The sequence below is a fragment of the Myodes glareolus genome, chromosome 19 (genome assembly GCF_982192425.1).
Source record: "Myodes glareolus chromosome 19, mMyoGla1.1, whole genome shotgun sequence".
NCBI lineage: Eukaryota > Metazoa > Chordata > Mammalia > Rodentia > Cricetidae > Myodes > Myodes glareolus.
In genome coordinates this window covers 12348859-12361493 of record NC_142044.1, presented here as the reverse complement: position 1 = coordinate 12361493, position 12635 = coordinate 12348859, and the positions used below count along the sequence as shown (strand labels likewise).

Below are 12635 nucleotides of genomic sequence, written 5' to 3'. Positions count from 1 at the left end.
ACAGGCTAGCTAAAAGATAGACCAATTATAATTTTCTTTTTTTTATTGATTTTTATTGAGCTGTATATTTTTCTCTTATTATAAGGGGCAAACTCGTGAAACAGAAATGAGTAGTCCAAGGTCAGCTGTGTAGCATGGGAACGAGAGAGAGCGAGAGTGAGAGCGAGAGAGAGAGAGAGAGAGAGAGAGAGAGAGAGAGAGAGAGCGAGAGAGAGTGCCCCTGGGCTGTATGGCATTTTTCCCCAGAAAGTAACACCTTAACTTGATCCCACTCCCTAGTCCCTAAAGATCATTGGCTGACAAAGATTTCCCACCACTGGCTGGTTAATAATTCCCATTGAGCATTCTCATTAGTTCCACATCCACCATTGCGCTCTTTCTAAAAAAAATACCTATTTTAGAAGTGTGATATAGGTGGTAGAAGCCATATGTGTCCTGTGTGCTGTTGCATACAGAGGTATATTGACTATTGACTACTCTAGCTAAGAATCTAGTGTGTTGATCAGAAGTCACAAGAATACACTTCTGTGTCTTCTTCCTGATCTTAAAGGAACTGCCTTCAATTTTTCACTATTCCGTGTGATACTTCTAGTAGGCCTTCCACATATGGCTTTTATTTGATTGCAATAGATTACTTGTTTACCTACTTTGTTGAGATTTAAATCAAGACCAAATATTACCATTTTGGCATCTATTGGGAAGATCATTATTTTGTTATTCATTTCATAAAGTTTTTTGTATTTTATTAAACTATAGTTTCATCCATATAATAAAATTAATTTAGTCATGGTGTTAAATTTGATAAAGTGTTAAATTTATCTATTAGTATTTTGTTGAACATTTTTTCTTGGTGTTCAACAATGACATTTCCTTTCATCTCCTTTTCTTGAATTGTGTTTTCTGTGGCATTTGATACTGCTATCAAAAAATGAATTTAGAAGGGCTCCTCTCTATATAATTTTGTGAAAGCGTTTGGTAAGGGTTGGATGAATTCTTTATACTTTGGAAAATTTACTCATGAAGATTTGTTTCTGATCTTTCTTTGATGGGAAGGCTTGGAGTAATGATTTGATATCCTTGCTATTTACTGATCTGTTCAGAGCTTCCAGGTTTCTTTTTATTACATTTTCAAAGATTTAATGTTTCTAGTAAATTTCCTTTTTGTCTAGTTATTCAACACTTTTGGGTAATTATTCACTGTGCTTTCTTATGTTCATTACAAAATTTCTTCGATATCAGTTAAAATGCTTCCCCTTTTATAAAGAGAATTTGTAAATTGAAGTAAGGAACACTTTTGAGTTACTTATTTTTGTTGTTGTTGTTGTCATTTAAAAATACATAGCAAAAGTTGTTTGAAGGGGTAACAATCTATTTTGACCCTTTCTTTTTTACTTTTTGAGTCAGTCTTCCTGGTGAGAGCAGCACAGTGGGCTTCATGGTGATAAAACATAAGCTGTTTTTGCGGCAACAGACAGGAAGGAGAGAGCTAGTCCAGAGTCAGAAAAGGTATAAATTGCTAGGCACATCCCACTGGTACATTTCCTCCATCTGTGCTCCATCTTCTATAGGTTCCACAGCCTCCTCCAACCATGTTAACACCTGAGGAGCAAGTGTCTAAAGAAATTTGCTATAGAGGACACTCTACATTTAAACTTTGAGGACATTATAGATAATTTGAGTTGAAATTAGAATACATGACTTTTCTTCATATTCTGATTTTTGGAACAACATATAAAGAAACAAGAGAACAAAATACCAGGACAAACAAAATGAAAAGGGTTTAAGTCTGTTATGTGCAAACATATATGAAATGTTGTACATATCCTACACCAGATGTATCATACATGTAATTAGGTTAATATTTGGATAATAAGGGATTAATTCCTTTTCCTCTAAAATGTATACTCCATGCAGAAAGGATTAACCGTACCACAAAACTATCTATGTCCATTTAAGACATTTTTTTGTCCTATAATATGTCCAATTCCTAAGATTTTCTAAGTACAAGAAATCAATGTGTTTATTAAATAAATAAATTACTAGATCTAGTATTTAAGTGTAGAAACTATAAAATATATGAAATTGACATTTATCAACAACAGTATGAACACATAGGTACTGATATTTGTGATAGAATTTAGGCAGTTCTAACAGATTAAATTATAAATATACATTTAGCATTTATACAGGCCTATTTCTCGACAGTACCTTTCTGTGTATTATTATTTCAACAGCACTGAAACACCATATTTTTTGCTAGATTTTCTGATAGAACAAAATTCTTAGTGGTAAAGCAGAGAGCCTGAAATGACATGCATGTCCTTAGTAAAGACTAGTTATTCCATTTAGCTCTCCCTTGTTTAAATAGCAACAGATAATCAGCTTAATGAGGGAGAAAGTTTATTTTGTCACACATGTTAAGTTTCCAGTTCTCAACTAGACTGATGTGTTGCCTTTGGGGCCCTAGTAAGTGTGCCAGTTGTCAATAAAAAGAAGTAGATGGTAGACCATACACTTTTTTCCTCCTGGTCAGAGAAAATAAAAGAGGAAGAGCCTGGGATCCCAAAATCTCCTTGGAGATTGTGCCCCTGTCGCATAAGAGCTTCATCTGGTTCATACCTCTGAAATGTATCATTCCTCCCAATAAAACCCTACCAGGGTCTAAACTTTAATGTGTTTGGGGGACAGCACAGGTGCATATTCTAACATTTGTTAATCAATACTGCAGTTATCATCCTGCTATTATGAAGTTCTGAAACAGCTTATGTACTTTTATCAAAATACACAGAAGTCAGGCGGTGGTGGCGCATTCCTTTAATTCCAGCACTCGGAAAGCAGAGGCAGGCAGATCTCTGTAAGTTCGAGGCCAGCCTCGTCTACAGAACAAGTTCCAGGGAAGGCTCTGAAACTATACAGGGAAACCCTGTCTCAAAAAACAAGCAAAACAAACAAACAACCGCAAAACCCATGACAAGTATGGAAAGAACACTTGTTCTTTCAACCTGAATTTAATTTTTCACACTTTTTCTATGACAGACACAATGGTCAACACAGGATATGGGAAGATAAATATGGTCCAGTCTCCCCTGAAGGAATATTAGCCTAGTAGATGAGACAGAGAGGTTAAGAATTAGCATATGGCTGCTCACTTACTGATGGATGTGTGTGCAGAAAGCACAAAGGGGCAGTGAGCTCCATGTTGAAAGCTCACAGAGTATTTCAAAGAGGATGTGACACTTGTGCCAAGTCTTAAAATCTAAGCAGAAGTTTCAGTTAGACAAGACAGGGAGAATGTTTTGGTAGAGCAAACTTCAGATTCAGACAGAGCCTTGGAATCTAGAATGCTAGGAGAAATGCATTTATTTCAGTAGAGCTGGCACAGAAGGTTTGAAGAAGCGATATTAACTACAGCTGCCTCTTAGGCATACCTACCTCTTACTGCCCTGCAGGGGATCTAGTCCAAAGCCACTATTCATTTTTGTAGTCATGCATAATGCAAAAGTATTAAATTATCATATTCATAAGTAGCTGGAAGAAACTTTATTAAGCATTTTGTCCATGACATTTGCACCTTTGCAATGTGTTATTGAATGCAAAGCAAATTATTTGTTTATACATAATAAATATTGTAATATCATTTGTATTCAATGGTTACTTAGATTACCTTGTACTATATTTATAATTGTTGAAAAATATTCTTTTTCATAAATAAGGGACATTGAGCTCGATCCTAAGTAAAGTATAGGCGTGGCGAGTGCAACTTGTATGCTCAGAGCTTTAAAGGTTTAAGTATTTTTGAGGGACATGAAAGAATAATGACTTAAAATGTCATAATTTTAGATCTTAAAGTCCAATATTTTTGACAGAAAAAGTCATGTCATCATAGATGTAACTTAAGCATTTTAAATGCTGATCTATGCTTTAGAAAGTGATATTTAGTGTTCTGTGAAGGACACTGATTTCAGTTCAGAGAACAGGAAAGAAAATGAGGTAATCACATTTCTAATTGTATGGAAACTTTATTTTAAGGATTTTGTCCATTGCCTGAAATATCATAAAATCACAGTGTTTTCTACTTTGATTTTCTGTATCAGACAGACAAAGAGGGAGAGGGAGAGGGAGGAAGAGAGAGAGCGAGAGCGAGAGAGAGAGAGCGAGAGAGAGAGAGAAGTTATTAGTAAAGAATGAGCATCGGGACAAATCGTACATAATCTTTTGTGTATGAATGCCTTAAATAATAAAACTATTGACTCTTCTGTTGACCTACAAGCTCTTCAAAGGCAATGATTTATTTAAATCCATATATTCTAAAGTAAATATTTTCAGTGGAATGCTTTGGGTTCTAGCTGATCCCCGATACAAATTATTAGAAAAAATTAGCATAATATTAAGAACATTATTTATTATTATTATGAACTCCAATAAGGAAATGATTAGCAAGTATTTCAAGCAATGTCTTTTTGATCATCCCCACAGCAACATGAAAACATTAACACTTTCTTTTAATTGGAGCAAAACTCTAAAATCTTCCTGGACAACAATAAACAAAACTATAAATGTCAGCTCACGCTAATACTGTAATAAAAGCCCCATAAATATAGTAAATAACAATTTTATCAAATCATAACTTCTCTGGGAGACAGTGACTCCTTTGGATAAACTAAATACACTCCTGAATCAATAGTCCATGTGGTGGTATTGTCTCATAGAAACTCTCCATATGCTTCCTTTTTTTTTTTTTTTTTTTTGATTTTCGAGACAGGGTTTCTCCATAGGTTTTTTTTTTTTTTTGGTGCCTGTCCTGGAACTAGCTCTTGTAGACCAGGCTGACCTAGAACTCACAGGGATCCACCTGGCTCTGCCTCCCGAGTGCTGGGATTAAAGGCGTGCGCCACCACCGCCCGGCTCATATGCTTCCTTTTAATCAAAGTCAATGATTAAATTAAAATAGAAATGAAAGGATGTGGTGTAATAGATTAGGAAACAAAAGTTACCGATTATGCAGATGGGAGCAAGTAGGGTGGAGGGCAGGAAAGGAGAGAAGGAGAAAATGACACTCTTTGTAGGTTGTTCATCAGCGCCAGCAGAAGCCTAAACTGCTTTTAATTAATAGCAAGTACTGTGGAATGGTCTTCATGTTTCTCTCCCGTTTGCTCATCGCCAGTGTCAACAGCATAGTAATAGCAAACCACAGAGTTGAATTCAAACAGGGTGGTCATAAGTGGAACAAGACAATTTAAATATTAATGATAGCTTTATAGGGGTAAAGTCACTAAGTTCTCTGGATTTTAAGGGGAAACATAGACAAAAAAAAAGTCATAACAATAGTTTTGGCTCCCAGTTAGAAAGACTGACTAGGAGGACAATGGGATAGGGGGGCGGAATCCCATGTGTATATCACGTGTTGTGCTCTGCTTTGGAATTTTCTTTAGAAGTGACCAGGAACGCTGGCTGCCCACTCAGAGAGTGCTCAGGGACATTACTTCAAACAGTGCCCTCTACCCAGGCATAGCCATTTTTTTCTTACGTAATATATTTTGTTTATGGAAGAATGCATACGTTTCAATCAGGATTCAAAAATGTGTTTTTTATTAATAGACGAATATCTAGTTGATGGTAGTATATGAACCTGTCCATTGTTGAAGCAGATTATTTACTAGACTTCTAAGTTGCTAACTTCCATATGTACTGAAAAACACTTTGAATTAGCCTGTCATTACAAAGTCACCCTGAAGGTTATTAGGTTGGTACAAAATTTTTTTAGTTCTGTCTCTTAAAGGAGAGATTTTCCCCCGCATTTAACTTCTGCAATCATTATCCATACCTTTACAATTTCCCACCACACTTTCACTACCTCTTAGATAATTAGATTTTCTACTTCTAGGAGATCAATTCTTTTTGTGTATTTGTTATATTGTGTCTGGCTTCTTGCACTTAACGCAATGTCCCCTGTTCCATTTGTGTTGCCACAAATTACAGGACTTAAGTAATTTTTAATGGATAAACAATAATCTCCTGTGAATAGGTGTCATGTTTTCTTTTTCTGACACCTAGGTTGGTTGTGTATCTTGGCTGTTCTGGGTAGTGTTGCCGTGGGGATAAGACACCTACCCATCCAGTGGTTTTCCTTTCTTTAGTAGCAGCAGATAATAGAGGTCAGTTGTTTGGTCAAATGGTGGCTGTTGTTTCAGCATTTGGAGGAATGTCTATCATGTTTTCCATAATGATTTTAATAATTTGCATTTCTACTCATGAATTACTCATTCAAAAAAGCAGAATTTAGATACCTATACAGAGAAAAGGTGATTATGCAGTTGGACATTTAAGGAAAATACTTGAGTAATAATGTTTATGTGTGTGAATGAGATAGTTATATTAATTTGTCTGTATGTGGAGAGCTTATCTATTGCACTGCATGTAATTGCTAATTCAGTTTTGGAATCACTGAAAATCACTGAAATAAATGTTCTTCCCACAGGGTAGCATAAGGGAGGAAACACAATGGGAAAATTAGAATCTCATAATATCACCATGAATACTAGCAACAGATGCAGAACACTGAGGTTTTCTATAAAAAACATCTTTTTTTTTCATCCAAGAAGGCAGACTTTTACTACATCCCTAAAGAAATATTTTAAATAGTAGAGGTTCCAGGAAGCAGGGCAGGTGTTCTGTCTTGGGATTCAAAATTTTGGCTAAGATTCCTCCCAGAAAGCAAAGGTTTTAACTATGTGATTTGTCAAGGGGGAAAAAAAATAACACTCTAAATTACTGATAATACAACTACTACACAGAAAAAAAAGTTTCACATTTTTTCTTTGAAATAGCAAATGCTTAAGGATAAGCTTGTTTTTAAAAGTTGCTTACACTCATCTTCCTCCTTTGTTCTGGAGAAGTTTGCTCTGGAATGTGACCTCTGGTAATAAGCTCATTATTACAGCAGACAAGTTGGACCTTCCTTCTGCTCAGTGCTTCTTTGCCATAACTTCCTATTACCAACTGCTTTAGCTATTTGATCATTACCTATCATCATACCCCTGTGTTCTACTACAAAAAGACAGCATCCTCAAGCATATTACTTCAGAAAGAATTTAAACTTCTCTCATAGGCCTTTTATAGTATTCTTCCACTTACATGAAATATTATTTTTTTTTAGATTTTATGCCTTGTTGTCACATCCTTACATAATTCCTTCTCTCTTGGTGACATCCACCCACTCTGACTCTCTTTTATTTAGCTAAAAGATTCTTAAATTTTATTACCCAAAGTCTTGACCTCATTGACTTAGCCAGTCAGTCTCAGAATTTCTTGTTATTACTGCCTTTATGCATTTCTTTGAAACATTACATTCATTTAATGGTCTTATAAAATAAATTAATTAATTTTGGCATTTCTGTTCATGTATATTTGGATGTACTAGTTCCACAGTTTTCAGGTCAGTGAAACACTCGGGGCAGTCCCCCTCTCCTTTCCCTGTGTGCATCCTGAGGATCAAATGCCGGTCCTCAGGCTTTGCCCTGGGAACATTTGCACACTGATCACTGTGCAAGCCCCCTTTACACCTTTATAACGCCAGCAGTTGTTCACTCATAGATCCCCAAAACTTCAGTCTGCGCCTTGTTAATATGAGAGGATAAAAGACGCAGTATGATTACAGCGGATCAGACGTACATGGATAATAATAATCACGTCTATGAGAAAGAAGTCATGTATGTAAAATTGCAGAAAGCAGTGTGTTACATCAAAGAGAATAGGAGGAAGAATGGAGGGCTCAATAATGTGATGGCTGCAGAAGGGGCTGCTGTGGCGGCCAGGGGAGGTTCTACAGAGATGATGCTATTTGAAGAGACTTAGAGGTAGAAGTCAAGCTGAGAAGTCGGGCCAGTGTTGAAGGGAACACTCAGAGCAACAGACAGAAAGTGGAGGTGTGAGGAGTAAAGACTAGAAGCGGAGGAAAGGTCAAGAGGAAGCATTGTCTTGCCAACGAAGCTGTTTCTAATAACACCTCTTTAACTGGAAGGATACAGCATTAGAGCAAAGAAAAAAAAAACTTCTCCAATTTTCCAGGTACTGCCATGTTTTACAATTATTAACGTGTAGATAATGATTTTAATTAGTATCCTTGAATTATCTCTCTTAATAAGTGTCACATGACTTTTGGAAGATATGATGCACATTTTTATTTCCAACAGAGAGCAGCACAGTGTGATGCTTTTTTAACCGTCAGAGAGCAGACCAAAGTGTGTACGTTAATCAAGAGAGCTTATTACCCTGGGCAGCCGTGAACTGCGCCATGTGTTTTCGGTGCACACCCGGATATCTATCAGCAAGCCAGAAGAAAGAGTAGATGTAGGAAAATAATTTCTTTATAAATAAAGTTAAAATTTTAATTTTTAAAATGCAAACTGTATTTCTAGAAACTCAATTTGTATGAAGTTGTATTTTTTAAAAGTTTTTATGTATGTGTTTAATTCATTTTTCAACTATACATATATATATGTATAGTTGAAGCAAAGGTTCTTTTAAAAGTTTATAAGCAAAACGTTTTTGATTCACTTAGATTTGTCTGTTCATATCATTGGAGGCATTTTTCATTCACATTCCATCATGCATTTAAACCATAGTAAAAATCAATTGTGAGCATCTAAAAATGGCTTAGGTTCTTCAGAAGTATTTACCATCTATATAGTCATAACTGTAATAGAGCAATGAAGGTTATGTTGTTTTTTGCTTTTGTCATTTTACTTCCAATACTTGGCATACTTCATATTGTAATACATACTGAGCACTGTGCTCCACATTTCATAGACATTATATTTAATTTTGGCAAAAATCATTAATTCAGATGGTAGTCCATGACTGTTTTCTCAACACTGAAGCAAGACAATCATGGCATTGAAGCAAGACAATCATGGCATTGTGGCAATCTTATCTGCAAAATGAGATGCTATATTATATAAATCGGCCAAGAGCTGAAAAATAATACTTTAAGACTGAGTGTGTTGCTCAGTGATGTAGCACAGCCTTTCATTGGGGTGCTGATTTCCTTCCCCACAGACAGACAGATACACACACACACACACACACACACACACACACACACACACATTACAAGGAAGTTAATGGAAATCTATTAACCCTATTTTCCAAGTATGAAAAGTGAAGTTTAATAGGAACCTTGGTCCTGGGGAATTTTATTTAGAAGGTATCACAGTGTGTATCAGGATATCTTATTTTAAAATAAATAATCTTTAATCAGTCCTTGTGGTCTTCCTCCACAATTTGCATGTACAGTTAAAAACAACCACTTTATCAACTGTTATAACCATAGCTGAGCACATACTTAGTGTGTAAATGCAAGAGGCATTAATTATGAGAAAGAACATTTTGACAAACCATTACAAAATAATTCAAGCATTATTAATATGGTTATGATATTCATAATTTCTCTGATAACCATGTATTATAATAATCTTGAAGTGCTTTAAAATCTCCCAATGACATATCTTGTGTCAGAATTCCAACAGTTTTTGGGATCCAAGTGAATATATGGGTTTTTACATAGCTGCTGGAGTTATCTTCACCATCACCAATGGATACGCATGCTCTGGGACACTTTAGGTGATGTCAGAAGAGGCAGTAATCATATATTAATGATTCCTGGTGATTGAGCTCACTAAGGGGCTCCCTAAAGCAAGAACAACAATAAAAGACATGTGTCTTAATTTTGGTTTCTATTGCTCTGAAGAGACACCTTAACCACAGCAACTTTTATAAAGAAAAACATTTAATTGGGGATGAGTTATATTTCACAGATTTAGTCCATTATCATTACGGTGGGACATAGTGATGTGTAGGCAAATGTGGTGATTCAGAAGGAGCTGAGAGTTCTATATATTGATCCACAGGCAACAGGAAGTGAACTTTCTACTTCTCAGGACATAGCTTGTACATATAAGACCTCAAAGCCTGCCCCCTCAGTGACAAGCTTCCTGCAACAAAACCACACATATTCCAACAAGGCCACACCTCTTAATAATACCACTCCCTGTAGACCAAGCATTCAAACACATGAGTCTATTGGGGCCATTTCTATTGAAACTACCACAGCATGTCAACAGCACAGTCTCAACAACAAAAAGATAGATGTGGATACAATGTGGCCTGGAAAGAATTTACTGGAATGTCCCTGAAGACAGTTTTGTAGTAAGCCTAGAGGTTCTGTCTTTGAGAGCCTTGTGACATAGAAATGTCTAGATTTCCTAAAATATCCAGTCTCATCTCTTATAATATGTATTCTAAATTGTAAGATTGATTTAAATTAAATGAGATTATCTATGTAAATTATTTATTCAAATTTGGTATGTATAAAAACCACCCAAATTTTTATTGCTAGAAAGCTGACACATACGGTGGGAAGGCAAATAGTAATTTTTAAATTTTATTTTATGTATATGGATGTTTTGTCTGCAGGTCTGTTCACTAGTTGTGATGCCAGAAGAGGGTATCAGATTTTTACAGATGGTTTTGTGCCACTATGTTAGGTGCTGGTAAATGGATACAGGTCCTCTGGAAGAGCATCAGGGGTCTTAACTGCTGAGCCAACTCTCCAGACCCTAATTAGTACTTTATAATCTATAAGATTCAGTTAAAACCTTAAGCATTTAGAAAATATTCTCTCACATAGACAGAGAAAGTCCATTGAAGGGCTTCTTGGAGAGTAAACTGTTTTGCATTTCTGAAAGACTGTCTCAATTTAGAAATTGAGCAATGCATAGCATGTAGAAGGAGTCTGATGCAGGTTGCCCCTTCATGACGGAAACTCTGCTCTCAAGGCAGTATTGTGATATGCAAATTAAATCTTGGTAGGGCAGATTAATGTGAGGTGAACAGAAACAGCCTATAGCCAGTTCTAAAGAGTTGGTTTCTTTGGATTCCCACCTTCTGTTTTGGTTTTTATTTCATAATATTGCACTTCCTATATCCATAGTTTATGTGATTCACCTGTTTAGCTGGACTTTCTTTTTCCACTGAGTTTTAGCTCTTAGGGACTGATTTAAAAAAAATCTATGTAGACCTCACACCTTTCAGTGGGTCGACTAACAATTTTAATCATGCTTCAAAAGTTATTCTCTTTAAATATTATAAAGATTTACAAATAGTTGAGTTATCAGGGTTTGCAAAATCACAGTGTTAAAATGTGTGATAATATATACAAACTTCTCAATGAAAATTTACCTCATTTACAAATTTAAAATTTTTTGAAATTTTGATACTTTTTGAAAAATATTACTGACACAATTTGTGAATATATAATATTAAAACTCAGAAAAATAGTCAGTTTCTTCTTTTGTTAAGAAAAATAGTATTTGTGAACAGGAAGAAGACTGGTATAAAGAAGGAAATCATAATGGGTTGATATAACAAAACTAAACCAAATAAATAAGATTTTTGGGCTATATGTAATTTTTTCTTCAAAAGGAAACATGATAGTGTTAGTCAAGATCATTGGTTTGTATTTTGGCATTTTATGGCTTTGACTACCTTGTGTTAGCATGAACTGCATTCCTCTTTGCATAGGGGCTGTTGTTCAGCTTTCATAGAGATTATGGTGGATGGATTAAATTCTTTTAAGTCAGGCACAGACACTGGTAGTCTTTTTTTTAATCTTTCTGTTTTTTACAATACTGGATGATAAAAATCATTTATTGAATTTACAGCTTTTGCTTTCTGTTGTTATACTGGTTTTTTGCTTCGTTTAAAATAAATGGTGTCATGGTTATAATTATGAATCTTTGATAACCACATATGATGCAAAAAATATATTTAATTTATGGGTTGTCATTAAATGCATAATTATTTGGGGTCTTCTCCATTTGAGAATTTTCAATTTTGGTTGTTCGATTACTTTGATTTTTAGAAAACATCTTTATTTCTAGTTGGTGTTTAAAGTGTTTACATGATTTTAATAAACATATGTTATTTCTTTAAACTTCTTCAGGCATATATTTAATAAAGACTATATATGACAGATCCTGGGACAACATGATCTTAAATGGATAAAAATTCGTGGGTGTTTGCTTTGTTTTGGTTTTGAGACAAGGTCTTACTGTGTAGCTCTGGCTATCATCAAACTTACTATGTAGGCCAGGTTGGTCAAGAAGTTACAGAGATCCATCTTCCTATTCCTGAATGCTGGAATTAAAAGTATGCACCACTACACCAGTTTCGAGAAAATTTAAACTATATCATTGAAATCATGAATGAGACAGGGCTGTCCACTGCTTTTACACCTTTAGTGTAGTGATTAAAGTACTAACAAAAGCAATGAGACAAGAGAAGAAAAAGGGAACATATACAAAAACAAGTCAAATTATTCATATTTGCAGAGGGCTGGCATATATGTATGCATATATATATGATCTCTCTATATATACTATATAAAATCTATAAATAAATATTGTATATATTATCTCTCTATATCTATCTAGATAATCTCTTATTTATATGAAATTCTTGAAATTCTATTGGGAAACTAGAAACAATGAACACTTTTAATAAAGTGAGAGGATAAGAAAATTCTCCTTCCAAGTATTAGAAGCTCTTCTATGTACCAACAACATACATGTGAAAAG

General features: G+C 35.0%; 1 protein-coding gene across 1 annotated transcript in view; it reads left to right on the top strand.

Moving 5' to 3' along the window:
- Csmd3 (CUB and Sushi multiple domains 3) overlaps positions 1 to 12635 on the top strand; it is a 1053984-nt gene that overhangs the window by 929650 nt on the left and 111699 nt on the right. The window lies entirely within an intron of this gene.